Consider the following 15,000-nt stretch of genomic DNA (forward strand, 5'->3'; position numbering starts at 1 on the left):
GCCCCGGGTGTGCACCTCGGGTGCGCACCTCGCGTGCACCTTCGCTGCGGTGGGCACCTTGGCTGGGTTGCGCGCCTTGGTGGGCACCATGCAGTGCACGAAGTCGGAGCCCGGATTGCCCCGGGCGCGCACCTCCGCCAGGGTGGGCACCTTGGTGCGCACAACTTGCCTGGGCTGCGCACCAGGAAGGGCTCAAGATGGCACCCGCGTTCCGTTTTTTTCACTATCTTTCAGAACGGAAATTTTAAAATCTCGTTTTTTTTTGCCTTTTCTGGAAATTAGTGAAGGCAGCGCATCAAAGGTGCGCAACGCTGGTGCGAACCTGGGAGCGCTCCGATGTGTGCTCCAAGGTGCGGCGTGCACGAAGTCGGACCCCGGTTTGCCCCGGGTGTGCACCTCGCGTGCACCTTGGTGCGCACACCTTGGCTGGGTTGCGCGCCCTGGTGGGCACCATGGTGCGCACCAAGGAGCGCTCCGAAGTGTGCTCCAAGGTGCGGCGTGCACGAAGTCGGAGCCCGGTTTGCCCCGGGTGCGCACCTCGCGTGCACCTTCGCCGCGGTGGGCACCATGGCGTGCACGAAGTCGGAGCCCGGTTTGCCCCGGGTGCGCACCTCGCGTGCACCTTCGCCGGGGTGGGCACCTTGGTGTGCAGACCTTGGCTGGGTTGCGCGCCCTGGTGGGCACCATGGTGCGCACCAAGGAGCGCTCCGAAGTGTGCTCCAAGGTGCGGCCTGCACGAAGTCGGAGCCCGGTTTGCCCCGGGTGTGCACCTCGGGTGGGCACCTTGGTGCGCATGCCTTGCCTGGGCTGCGCACCAGGGCGGGCTCAAGATGGCACCCGCGTTCCTTTTTTTTCACTATCTTTCAAAACGGAAATTTTAAAATCTCATTTTTTTTTGCCTTTTTCTGGAAATTAGTGAAGGCAGCGCATCAAAGGTGCGCACCTCGCTGCCCACCACGGTGCGCAACGCCGGTGGGCACCCGGGAGTGCTTCGAAGTGTGCTCCAAGGTGCTGCGTGCACGTTGTCGGAGCCCGGTTTGCCCCGGGTGCGCACCTCGCGTGCACCTTCGTCGGGGTGGGCACCTTGGCTGGGTTTGCCCCGGCTGCGCTCCGAAGCGGGGTTATTGGAGCGCCGCCTCTTTTTTTGTCGGAGCGTTTGGTGGGGTTTCTCGCATTGGCTCTTCCGAGGCCCGGTTGCCACCCTGGCGCGCACGAAGTCGGAAGTAGGGTTAATTGCCCGGGTGCGCACCTTTGCCAGGGTGGGCACCTTACCTGGGCTGCGCACCAGGGCGGGCTCAAGATGGCACGCGCGTTCCGTTTTTTTCACTATCTTTCAAAACGGAAATTTTAAAATCTCCTTTTTTTTTTGCCTTTTCTGGAAATTAGTGAAGGCAGCGCATCAAAGGTGCGCACCTCGCTGCCCACCTTGGTGTGCTCTGAGGTGCGCACCCGGGAGCGCTACGAAGTGTGCTCCAAGGTGCGGCGTGCACGTTGTCGGAGCCCGGTTTGCCCCGGGTGCGCACCTCGCCTGCACCTTGGCCGGGGTGGGCACCTTGGCTGGGTTTGCCCAGGGTGCGCTCCGAAGCGGGGTTACTGGAGCGCCCCCTCTTTTTTTGTCAGAGCGTTTGGTGGGGTTTCTCGCATTGGCTCTTCCCAGGCCCGGTTGTTGGGTGCGCTCCCACCCTGGCGCGCGCGAAGTTGGAAGTTGGGTTAATTGCCCGGGCGCGCACCTTCGCCAGGGTGGGCACCTTGGTGTGCACACCTTGGCTGGGCTGCGCACCAGGGCGGGCTCAAGATGGCACCAGCATTCCCTTTTTCTCACTATCTTTCAAAACGGAAATTTTAAAATCTCGTTTTTTTTTTGCCTTTTATGGAAATTAGTGAAGGCATCGCATCAAAGGTGCGCACCTCGCTGCCCACCTTGGTGTGCTCCGAGGTGCCCACCACGGTGCGCAACGCCGGTGCGAACCCGGGAGCGCCCCGATGTGTGCTCCAAGGTGCGGCGTGCACGAAGTCGGACCCCGGTTTGCCCCGGGTGCGCACCTCGCGTGCACCTTGGTGCGCACACCTTGGCTGGGTTGCGCGGCCTGGTGGGCACCATGGTGCGCACCAAGGAGCGCTCCGAAGTGTGCTCCAAGGTGCGGCGTGCACGAAGTCGGAGCCCGGTTTGCCCCGGGTACGCACCTCGCGTGCACCTTCGCCGGGGTGGGCACCTCGGCTGGGTTGCGCGCCCTGGTGCGCACCAAGGAGCGCTCCGAAGTGTGCTCCAAGGTGCGGCGTGCACGAAGTCGGAGCCCGGTTTGCCCCGGGTGCGCACCTTCGCCGCGGTGCGCACCATGGCGTGCACGAAGTCGGAGCCCGGTTTGCCCCGGGTGCGCACCTCGCGTGCACCTTCGGCGGGGTTGCGCGCCCTGGTGGGCACCATGGTGCGCACCAAGGAGCGCTCCGAAGTGTGCTCCAAGGTGCGGCGTGCACGAAGTCGGAGCCCGGTTTGCCCCGGGTGCGCACCTCGCGTGCACCTTCGGCGGGGTTGCGCGCCCTGGTGGGCACCATGGTGCGCACCAAGGAGCGCTCCGAAGTGTGCTCCAAGGTGCGGCGTGCACGAAGTCGGAGCCCGGTTTGCCCCGGGTGCGCACCTCGCGTGCACCTTCGCCGCGGTGGGCACCATGGCGTGCACGAAGTCGGAGCCCGGTTTGCCCCGGGTGCGCACCTCGCGTGCACCTTCGCCGGGGTGGGCACCTCGGCTGGGTTGCGCGCCCTGGTGCGCACCAAGGAGCGCTCCGAAGTGTGCTCCAAGGTGCGGCGTGCACGAAGTCGGAGCCCGGTTTGCCCCGGGTGCGCACCTCGCGTGCACCTTCGCCAGGGTGGGCACCTCGGTGCGCACACCTTCTCAATGTTTTCTTGCCTTTTCTGGAAATTGGTGAAGGCAGCGCATCAAAGGTGCGCACCTCGGTGTGCTCCGAGGTGCGAACCCGAGAGCGCTCCGAGGTGCCCACGAAGTCGAAAGTCGGGTTAATTGCATTGTTTTCCCCGGGTGCGCTCCGAGGTGCGCAACATCGGCGCGCACCAAGGAGGGCTCCGAAGTGTGCTCCAAGGTGCGCACGATGGCGTGCACCTCTGGTGCGCACGATTCGGAGCTCGGTTTGACCGGGGTGCGCACACCTTGGCTGGGTTGCGCACCTTTTGTGCGCTCCAAGGTGCGCACGAAGTCGGAGCTCGGTTTGCCCCGGGTGCGCACCTTCGCCAGGGTGCGCACCTTGATGCGCACGCCTTGGCTGGGCTGCGCACCTTGGTGGGCGCCATGGTGCGCACCTTTCGTGCGCTCCAAGGTGCGCACGAAGTCGGAGCTCGGTTTGCCCCGGGTGCGCACCTTGGTGGGCGCCATGGTGCACTCCGAGGTGCCCAAGATTGGTGCGCACCAAGGAGCGCTCCGAAGTGCGCTCCAAGGTGCGCGCGAAGTCGAAAGTTGGGTTAATTGTCCGGTTTGCCTCGGGTGCGCACCTTGCGTGCACCTTCGCCAGGGTGGGCGCCTTGGTGCGCACACCTTGGCTGGGCTGCGCACACCTTGGCACCCGCGTTTCCTTCATTTTAAATTTTTTTTTTTTACAATCTCTCAAGTGGGAAATTCTATAATCTCAACTTTTTTTGCCTTTTCAGGAAACTTTTGAATGGAGCGCATCATTGGTGCGCTCCGAAGTGTGCTCCAAAGCTCTCTCCAGCTGCGTGCACCTGCCCCGGCCGCGCACCCGGCCCCGCCCAGCTTCGCTCACCTGTCCCGGGCGTCTGGTGCGGAACCTTAGAGTAAGAAACATCACCGTGCACCTTGGCCAACGTGCGCGACTCGACCGAGCGCGCACTGGCCGAGGTGCACACCGATTTCACCTGGGTGCGCGCGCAGCACCTCGGGCGCACCGGGGTGCGCGCACAACGCCCGGGTTGCACCGTGGCCTGTGTGCTCGGGGCGCCTCGGGTGCGCGCTCGGTGTCGCCCCCGCGCGCGCGGTAGTGCGGGCAGCGCACCCCGGCCCGGCCCGGCCCCGACGAGAACGCAAACGGGCAAAAGGTTTATTCAAATAGCATTGCGACGCCCGGCGAAAAACTAAAAAAGGGTGCAACACCGGGACTTCCCGGGAGGTCACCCATCCCAGTACTACTCCGGCCCAAGCGCGCTTAACTGCGGAGTTCTGATGGGATCTGGTGCACTAATGCTGGTATGATCGCACCCGTTATGAGCTTGTCGCAGTGTGTACTTAGCAAACCGCGACCCACGTGCGAATCCACCCCGGCCACCCACCCCCGTCGAGGTGCACACCCTCCCTCGCGAAGTGCGCCCCGTTCGCCAAGTGTGAGCCCTGCCCGGGTGCGCGCACCTTGCTAGGGCGTCGGGTGTGCACCCGGCCCGGCCTACGTGCGTGCACCTGGAGGGGGCGTCGTGTGCGTGCAGTGTCCCGTCTGCAACGCGGTGCCCACACACCACCTCGGGCGCAACGACCTGCGCTCACATGTGGGCCGAGTGCACCTTGGTGCATGTTCGGGGCGCCTCGGGTGCACGCTCGATCTTGCCCCGGTGCACCAAGGCGCTCGGTTTGCCCCGGGTGCGCACTTGGTGCAAGGTGGGCACCCAAAATAGGGATCAAGCACCAAAACACAAGTTTCGGGATGCAAAATGGGACCCAAGGACCACAAATGCGTTCCAAGACCCATGATGGGTCCACGAGAACAAAAATGTGTTCCGAGACTTAATAAACAAATATTGGGTTTTAGGAGAAGAAACATGCTCTGATGCCCAAAACGAGAATCGACCCCGAAAAGGCCACAGGCCAAAAGTGGGATGCGAGACAAAAAAAAATGGGACCCGAGGACCAAAATTGGGTTCCCAGGTCGAAGACAGGGCAACCGGACAAGAAACGACCTCTAAGGCTCGAAATGAGTCCCGACGACTAAAACTTGACAAGAAGCACCCATCAGGCACCCAACTCGACACCCATGGGATGCCGACCCACCCGGGCTTCCACCTAGCACACCTTGGCACCCACCCACCCTCGCACCCAACCTCGCACCCAACTTAGCACCTTTGAACCCACATTGGCACTCACCCTGACCCTGGCACCTTGGAACCCACATTGGCACTCACCTTGACCCTGGCACCCACCTTTGCACTCACCTTGGGACCCACCCTGGCTCCCACCTCGGCACCCACCCAGACACCCACCTTGGTTCCTTGGCACCCACCTTGGATCCTTGGCACCCACCCCGACACCCACCTTGGCACGCAACTTGGCTACTTGCCACCCACCTTGGCTCCTTGACGCCCACCCCGACAACCACCCCGTGACCTACCCTGGCTAGGGTTGGTGCACACCCACCCTGGTGCCCACCTTGGCACCCACCCTATGACCCACCTTGGCACGCACCTTAGTACCCACCCCGTTACCCACCCTAGGACCCACCCCGTGACCCACCTTGGCCAGGGTGGGTGCACCCACCCTGGTGCCCACCTTGGCACCCACCCATCCTAGCACCCAGCCTGTGACCGGGCTTGGAACCCAACCTTGCACCCGCACCCGTCTTGGCCAGTGTGGGTGCGCACCCATCCTGGCACCCACGTTGTGACACACCCTTTAACCCACGCACCCTAGCACCCACGTTGGCACCCACCTTGGAACCCAACCTAGCAACTTGGCACCCACCCCGTGACCCACCTTGGCATCCACCATAGCAGTCGCCGACTTGGCACCCACCTCGGCACCCACCTTGACACTTGTGGACCCACCTTGCCACTCACCCTAGCATCGACCCATCCTAGCACCCACCCTGGCACCTTTGCACCCTAGCACTCACCCATCCTAGCACCTAACCTGTGACCCACCTTGACACTCACCCTCGCACCCACCTTGGAACCCAACCTAGCACCCACCCACCCTGACACCAACCCTAGCACCTACCCACCCTTGCACCCACCCTGTGACCCATCTTGGCACCCACCCATCCTACCACTCAACCTATCACCCACCTTCTCACCCACCTTGGCATCCACCTTAGCACCCACCCACACTGGCACCTTGGCACCCACCTCGGGCAAGGTGGGTGCACACCCACCCTGGCACCCAATTTAGAACCCACCGAGCATGTTACCCACCTTGGCACCCACATTGCAGCCCACCCTAGTACCCACCCTATGACCCACATTGGCATCCACACCCTAGCACCCAGGCACCTCGACACCCGCCTTGACACCCACCCTAGCACTGAACCTGTGACCCACCTTGGAACTCACCCTAGAACCCACCCACCCTGTGAACCACCTTGGCATCCACCTTAGCACCCACCCACCTTGGCACCCACTCTAGCACTCACCCATCCTAACACCCAACTTGTTACCCACCTTGGCACCCGCCCTCGCGTCCACCTTGAAACCCACCCTAGCACCCACCCACGCAGGAGCCCACCTTGGCACCCAACCTAACACCCACGCATCCTGGCACCCAACTTGTGACCCACCTTGGAACCCACCCTAGTACCCACCTTTGAACCCACTATATCACCAACCCACCTTGGCACCCACCCTATGACCCTCTTTGGAATCCACCCTAGCACGCACCCACCCTGGCACCCACCATGGAGCGCACCCTAGCACCCACCCACCTCGGCACGCACCTCAACACCCACCTTGGTGTGCGCACTGCGCCAACCTCTCAAAGACCCTATGTGGTGCGCTCCAAAGTGTACACCTTTGGTGCGCTCCAAGGTGCGCACCTTTGGTGCACACCGAGGTGCACACCAAAGTGTGCACCGAGGTGAGCACCAAAGTGCACTCCAGGGTGCACACCAAGGCGTGCACCTTTGGTGCGGTCAATGCAAACGAATTCGGAAGTTGGGGTCGATGTCCTAATCGCTGCTGCAGACTACACGTATGAGAATCGGACAAATAGCTTTATATAGGGGAGGTGTTGCGTTTGATGGGTCGACTCCCCTGGTTGTGTGCACTGCACCAACTTCAAAGACCCTGTCTTGTTTAAGAAGTCAAAAGTTGGGGTGGATGTCCTAATCATTGCTGCAGTCTACGCATGTATGAGAATCAGACAAATAGCTTATATAGGGGAGGTGTTGCATTCGGTGGGTTGACTCCCCTGGTTGTGCGCACTGCGCCAACCTCAAAGACCCCGCATAGCAGAAGAAGTCGGAAGTCGGATTTTGGTGAGCACCAAGGCGTGCACCTTTGGTGCGGTCAACGCAGACGAATTCAGAAGTTGGGGTGGATGTCCTAATCGTTGTTGCAGGCTACACATGTATGAGAATCAGACAAATAGCTTATATAGGGGAGGTGTTGGGTTTGATGGGTCAACTCCCTTGGTTGTGCGCATTACGCCAACCTCAAAGACCTTGTTTTCGTTAAGAAGTCAAAAGTTGGGGTCAATGTCCTAATGGCTCCTGCAGGCTACACATGTATGAGAATCGGACAAATAGCTTATATAGGGGAGGTGTTGGGTTTGATGGGTCGACTCCCCTGGTTGTGCGCATTACGTCAACCTCAAAGACCTTGTTTTCGTTAAGAAGTCAAAAGTTGGGGTCGATGTCCTAATTGCTCCTGTAGACTACACATGTATGAGAATCAGACAAATAGCTTATATAGGGGAGGTGTTGGGTTTGATGGGTTGACTCCCCTAGTTGTTCGCATTACACCAACCTCAAAGACCTTGTTTTCGTTTAGAAGCCGAAAGTTGGGGTCGATGTCCTAATTGCTCCTGCAGGCTACGCATGTATGAGAATCAGACAAATAGCTTATATAGGGGAGGTGTTGGGTTTGATGGGTCGACTCCCCTGGTTGTGCGCATTGCGCCAACCTCAAAGACCCTGCATTGCGGATGAAGTCGAAAGTCAGAGTTTGGTGTGCTACAAGGTGTGGTCGAAGGTGCTCACCTAGGTGTGCACCTTTGGAGCACAGGAAAAGTGCCCTCCAAAAGTGCGCACCTTTGGAGTGCACAAAAGTGCCCTCCAAAAGTGCGCACCTTTGGAGCGCAGAAAAGTGCCCTCCAAAAAGTGCCCTCCAAAAGTGCGCACCTTTGGAGCGCAGAAAAGTGCCCTCCAAAAAGTGCCCTCCAAAAGTGCGCACCTTTGGAGCGCAGAAAAGTGCCCTCCAAAAAGTGCCCTCCAAAAGTGCGCACCTTTGGAGCGCAGAAAAGTGCCCTCCAAAAAGTGCCCTCCAAAAGTGCGCACCTTTGGAGCGCAGAAAAGTGCCCTCCAAAAAGTGCCCTCCAAAAGTGCGCACCTTTGGAGCGCAGAAAAGTGCCCTCCAAAAGTGCGCACCTTTGGAGCGCACAAAAGTGCCCTCCAAAAGTGCGCACTTTTGGTGCGCACCAAGGCGCTGGTTCGGTCGTTGCAGGCGAGTTCGGAAGTTGGGGTCGATGTCCTGAGCGGAGGTGCAAACTACACAGGTGTCGGAATCGGACAAATAGCTTATATAGGGGAGGTGTATGCTTCGATGGGTCGACTCCCCAGGTTGAGCGCACCGCGCCAACCTCAAAGACCCTACGGTATGGATGAAGTCGGAAGTTGGGTCCGATGACCGATTCGATTAGTAGGTATGCTCATGAGGTCGGAATTTGGGTCCGATGACCTGCCATGTGCAGGAAGGCGAATGTTGACACTGTGCGTTGCAAGGTGCACACCAAGGCGCTGGTGCGGTCTTTTTAGTCGAGTTCGGAAGTTGGGGTCGATGTCCTGATCGGAGGTGCAAGCTACACAGGTGTGGGAATCGGACAAATAGCTTATATAGGGGAGGTGTATGCTTCGTTGGGTCGACTCCCCGGGTTGAGCGCACCGCGCCAACCTCAAAGACCCTACGGTATGGATGAAGTCGGAAGTTGGGTCCGATGACCGATTCGATATGTAGGCATACTCGCGAGGTCGGAATTTGGGTCCGATGACCTGCCACGTGCAGGAAGGCGAATGTTGGCACTGTGCGTTGCAAGGTGCGCACCAAGGCGCTGGTTCGGTCGTTGGAGGCGAGTTCGGAAGTTGGGGTCGATGTCTTGATCGGAGGTGCAAACTACACAGGTGTGGGAATCGGACAAATAGCTTATATAGGGGAGGTGTATGCTTCGTTGGGTCGACTCCCCGGGTTGAGCGCACCGCGCCAACCTCAAAGACCCTACGGTATGGATGAAGTCGGAAGTTGGGTCCGATGACCGATTCGATATGTAGGCATACTCGCGAGGTCGGAATTTGGGTCCGATGACCTGCCATGTGCAGGAAGGCGAATGTTGGGACTGTGCGTCGCAAGGTGCGCACCAAGGCGCTGGTGCCGTCGTTGCAGTCGAGTTCGGAAGTTGGGGTCGATGTCCTGGTCAGAGGTGCAAACTACACAGGTGTGGGAATCGGACAAATAGCTTATATAGGGGAGGTGTATGCTTCGATGGGTCGACTCCCTGGGTTGAGCGCACCGCGCCAACCTCAAAGACCCTACAGTATGGATGAAGTCGGAAGTTGGGTCCGATGACCGATTCGATACGTAGGCATATTGGCGAGGTCTGAATTTGTGTCCGATGACCTGCCATGCGCAGGAAGGCGGAATTTGGGTCCGATGACCGAGTTGATGGCGTGCCATGCGCAGAAAGGCGGAATTTGGGTCCGATGACCGAGTTGATGTTGATGGCCCGCCATGCACAGGAAGGCGGAATTTGGGTCCGATGACCGATTTGAAGGCGTGCCATACGCAAAAAGGCGGAGTTTGGGTCCGATGACCGAGTTGATATTGATGGCCCGCCATGCGCAGGAAGGCGGAATTTGGGTCCGATGACCTGACATACGCATGGAGTCCGACTCGGGGGCCGATGTTCGATTCGATGACTTGCATTGTGGGTAAAGTCGGAAGTTGTGGTCTTTGACCCGATTCGATGACCAGACTTCGGCTGCTTGAGAATCGGACAAATAACTTATATAGGGGAGGTAGTGTTCTCGAGCATCCTCCCCCCGTGCCCGTTTATGTCGATTGATGCTGGTGCTCGACTGGTTGGAGCGCTCGGATGCAAAAATCTTGCACCAGGATTTATCGATTGTGATGGACACGGCAAGTCTCCTGATTGCTATGCAGGAGCTCATCGTGAATCTCTATGCGGCCTTGGTATGGACTCGACCTGCGGAATGGTTCGGCAATGGTAGTCGCTCCAACACGTCCTTGCAATGGCCACAGAGGTGATTCGACTAGAGCTCCAGTCTAGCTTTTGGGTTGCTTGGCGGACTGGTATAGCCGCGATCGAGTTCCGGCCATGAACGTTTTAGATAGCTCTTGGGCTTTCTGGGACGGAAGTCGGAAGTTTGGGCTGTTGTCCGATTTGATGACCATTCTTCGGATGTGTGAGAATCGGACAAATAACTTATATAGGGGACTGTGTTGTCTCACGCAGCCCCCTCCGTGCCCCTCTATCTCGACCGATGTTGGTGCTTGAAAGGGTTGGGATCGCTCGGATTTATAAACGTGCACCACCATTTGTCGAGTGTGAGGGACGCGGCAGGTCTCCTAAATGCTATGCGGGCGCTCTCTGAGAATCTCTATCCGGCCTCGACACAGACTAGTCTTGCTGAATGGTTTGGCACTGGTAGTCGATCCAACACGTCGTTGTTGTGGCCGCCTAGGCGATTCGATTCGAGCCCCCGTCTAGCTTTTGGGTTGCTTGGCGGATTTTGCCCTATCCGCAAGTGAGCTCGGTCCCTAAACGTTCGAGAAACCCGATTGCTATGCGCCGACTCTCTTTCTTGCGAGCCTCCATCTAGCTTTTGGGTCTCTACGGAACGGAAGTCGGAATCTGGGACCGTTGTTTGATTCGACGAGGCAGACTACGGTTGTGCGAGAATCGGACAAATAACTTATATAGGGGAGGTGTTGACTGGAGCATTCTCCCCCGTGCCCCTCTAACTCGACCAATGCTGGCGCTCGAACGGTGGTAGCGCTCGGATTTTCATTGAGCGCCAGCATTGGTCGATTTAGAGGGGCATGCGAGATTCCCGAATGCTATGCGAGGGCTCTAACGGAAATGTCTATTGGTTTCGGTATGGATGCAATTGCGAGTGGTTCGGCAAAGGTAGTCGTTCCGATGCGTCCATGTCGTGGCCAAATCGATAATTCGATTTGAGCCCTCGTATAGCATTTGGGTCTCTCGATGTGATTCCGCATTCCAGTCCCTTTGGGCACTGCTTGAGCCGCATCCCAGGGGGTTCCCTTCCCAATAATCTGCCTCGCAACCCGATTGCTATGCGGTGAGGCTCCTCGGCCGCCTCGGAACTATCTGTGTATCAGACGCATCGCGGGATAAGGGGTTGGCAACGGTAGTCGCCCCAAGCGCGTCCGATGCTTGGACCATTCCGAGGCGGCCCTGAAGCCTCTTCCGTCTAGCCGTTGGGTCCTTCTCGCCGCATCCCTCGCCTCGCACCCCGATTGCTATGCGGTGAGGCTCCTCGGCCGCCTCGGAACTATCTGTGTATCGGACGCGTCGCGGGATAAGGGGTTGTCACTGGTAGTCGCCCCAAGCGCGTCCGATGCTTGGACCATTCCGAGGCGGCCCTGAAGCCTCTTCCGTCTAGCCGTTGGGTCCTTCTCGCCGCATCCCTCGCCTCGCACCCCGATTGCTATGCGGTGAGGCTCCTCGGCCGCCTCGGAACTATCTGTGTATCGGACGCGTCGCGGGATAAGGGGTTGTCATTGGTAGTCGCCCCAAGCGCGTCCGATGCTTGGACCATTCCGAGGCGGCCCTGAAGCCTCTTCCGTCTAGCCGTTGGGTCCTTCTCGCCGCATCCCTCGCCTCGCACCCCGATTGCTATGCGGTGAGGCTCCTCGGCCGCCTCGGAACTATCTGTGTATCGGACGCGTCGCGGGATAAGGGGTTGTCACTGGTAGTCGCCCCAAGCGCGTCCGATGCTTGGACCATTCCGAGGCGGCCCTGAAGCCTCTTCCGTCTAGCCGTTGGGTCCTTCTCGCCGCATCCCTCGCCTCGCACCCCGATTGCTATGCGGTGAGGCTCCTCGGCCGCCTCGGAACTATCTGTGTATCGGACGCGTCGCGGGATAAGGGGTTGTCACTGGTAGTCGCCCCAAGCGCGTTCGATGCTTGGACCATTCCGAGGCGGCCCTGAAGCCTCTTCCGTCTAGCCGTTGGGTCCTTCTCGCCGCATCCCTCGCCTCGCACCCCGATTGCTATGCGGTGAGGCTCCTCGGCCGCCTTGGAACTATCTGTGTATCGGACGCGTCGCGGGATAAGGGGTTGTCACTGGTAGTCGCCCCAAGCGCGTCCGATGCTTGGACCATTCCGAGGCGGACCCGAAGCCTCTTCCGTCTAGCCGTTGGGTCCTTCTCGCCGCATCCTTCGCCTCGCACCCCGATTGCTATGCGGTGAGGCTCCTCGGCCGCCTCGGAACTATCTGTGTATCGGACGCGTCGCGGGATAAGGGGTTGTCACTGGTAGTCGCCCCAAGCGCGTCCGATGCTTGGACCATTCCGAGGCGGACCCGAAGCCTCTTCCGTCTAGCCGTTGGGTCCTTCTCGCCGCATCCCTCGCCTCGCACCCCGATTGCTATGCGGTGAGGCTCCTCGGCCGCCTTGGAACTATCTGTGTATCGGACGCGTCGCGGGATAAGGGGTTGTCACTGGTAGTCGCCCCAAGCGCGTCCGATGCTTGGACCATTCCGAGGCGGACCCGAAGCCTCTTCCGTCTAGCCGTTGGGTCCTTCTCGCCGCATCCCTCGCCTCGCACCCCGATTGCTATGCGGTGAGGCTCCTCGGCCGCCTTGGAACTATCTGTGTATCGGACGCGTCGCGGGATAAGGGGTTGTCACTGGTAGTCGCCCCAAGCGCGTCCGATGCTTGGACCATTCCGAGGCGGACCCGAAGCCTCTTCCGTCTAGCCGTTGGGTCCTTCTCGCCGCATCCCTCGCCTCGCACCCCGATTGCTATGCGGTGAGGCTCCTCGGCCGCCTTGGAACTATCTGTGTATCGGACGCGTCGCGGGATAAGGGGTTGTCACTGGTAGTCGCCCCAAGCGCGTCCGATGCTTGGACCATTCCGAGGCGGCCCCGAAGCCTCTTCCGTGTAGCCGTTGGGTCCTTCTCGCCGCATCCCTCGCCTCGCACCCCGATTGCTATGCGGTGAGGCTCCTCGGCCGCCTTGGAACTATCTGTGTATCGGACGCGTCGCGGGATAAGGGGTTGTCACTGGTAGTCGCCCCAAGCGCGTCCGATGCTTGGACCATTCCGAGGCGGCCCCGAAGCCTCTTCCGTGTAGCCGTTGGGTCCTTCTCGCCGCATCCCTCGCCTCGCACCCCGATTGCTATGCGGTGAGGCTCCTCGGCCGCCTTGGAACTATCTGTGTATCGGACGCGTCGCGGGATAAGGGGTTGTCACTGGTAGTCGCCCCAAGCGCGTCCGATGCTTGGACCATTCCGAGGCGGACCTGAAGCCTCTTCCCTCTAGCCGTTGGGGCTTTCTCGCCGCATCCCTCGCCTCGCACCCCGATTGCTATGCTGTGAGGCTCCTCGGCCGCCTTGGAACTATCTGTGTATCGGACGCATCGCGGGATAAGGGGTTGGCAGTGGTAGTCGCCCCAAGCGCATCCGATGCTTGGACCATTCCGAGGCGGCCCTGCAGCCTCTTCCGTCTAGCCGTTGGGGCCATCTCGCCGCATCCCCCACCTCGCACCACGATTGCTATGCGGTGAGGCTCCTTGGCCGCCTCGGAACTATCTGTGTATCGGACGCATCGCGGGATAAGGGGTTGTCACTGGTAGTCGCCCCAAGCGCGTCCGATGCTTGGACTATTCCGAGGCGGCCCTGCAGCCTCTTCCGTCTAGCCGTTGGGGCCATCTCGCTGCATCCCCCACCTCCTCGGCCGCCTCGGAACTATCTGTGTATCGGACGCATCGCGGGATAAGGGGTTGGCAGTGGTAGTCGCCCCAAGCGCGTCCGATGCTTGGACTATTCCGAGGCAGCCCTGCAGCCTCTTCCGTCTAGCCTTTGGGGCCATCTCGCCGCATCCCTCGCCTCGCACCCCGATTGCTATGCGGTGAGGCTCCTCGGCCGCCTGGGAACTATCTTCGTATCGGACGCATCGCGGGATAAGGGGTTGTCACTGGTAGTCGCCCCAAGCGCGTCCGATGCTTGGACTATTCCGAGGCGGCCCTGTGGCCTCTTCCGTCTAGCCGTTGGGGCCATCTCGCCGCATCCCCCACCTCGCACCCCGATTGCTATGCGGTGAGGCTCTTCGGCCGCCTTGGAACTATCTTCGTATCGGACGCATCGCGGGATAAGGGGTTGTCACTGGTAGTGGCCCCAAGCGCGTCCGATGCTTGGACTATTCCGAGGCGGCCCTGCAGCCTCTTCCGTCTAGCCGTTGGGGCCATCTTCGCGCATCCCCCACCTCGCACCCCGATTGCTATGCGGTGAGGCTCCTCGGCCGCCTTGGAACTATCTTCGTATCGGACGCATCGCGGGATAAGGGGTTGTCACTGGTAGTCGCCCCAAGCGCGTCCGATGCTTGGACTATTCCGACGCGGCCCTGTGGCCTCTTCCGTCTAGCCGTTGGGGCCATCTCGCCGCATCCCCCACCTCGCACCCCGATTGCTATGCGGTGAGGCTCCTCGGCCGCCTTGGAACCATCTTCGTATCGGACGCATCGCGGGATAGGGGGCTGTCACTGGTAGTCGCCCCAAGCGTGTCCGATGCTTGGACCATTCCTAGGCGGCCCTGAAGCCTCTTCCGTCTAGCCGTTGGGGCCTTCCCGCCCCATCCCTCGCCTCGCACCCCCGATTGCTATGCGGTGAGGCTCCTCGGCCGCCTTGGAACCATCTGTGTATCGGACGCATCGCGGGATAAGGGGTTGGCACTGGCAGTCGCCCCAAGCGCGTCCGATGCTTGGACCATTCCGAGGTGGCCCTGAAGCCTCTTCCGTCTAGCCGTTGGGGCCTTCCCGCCCCATCCCTCGCCTCGCACCCCGATTGATATGCGGTGAGGCTCCTC

The 15,000-nt window shown here is 60.2% G+C and overlaps 1 non-coding gene across 1 annotated transcript; it reads right to left on the reverse strand.

Annotated features, from left to right (window-relative positions):
- Nucleotides 1-4,105: 4,105 nt before the first annotated feature.
- On the reverse strand, nucleotides 4,106-4,224 carry LOC131866304 (5S ribosomal RNA). Its single transcript, XR_009364924.1, has one exon. It is a non-coding gene; the product is annotated as a 5S ribosomal RNA (ribosomal RNA).
- Nucleotides 4,225-15,000: the final 10,776 nt, after the last annotated feature.

Source organism: Cryptomeria japonica, unplaced genomic scaffold, assembly GCF_030272615.1.
Source record: "Cryptomeria japonica unplaced genomic scaffold, Sugi_1.0 HiC_scaffold_140, whole genome shotgun sequence".
Taxonomy (NCBI): domain Eukaryota; kingdom Viridiplantae; phylum Streptophyta; class Pinopsida; order Cupressales; family Cupressaceae; genus Cryptomeria; species Cryptomeria japonica.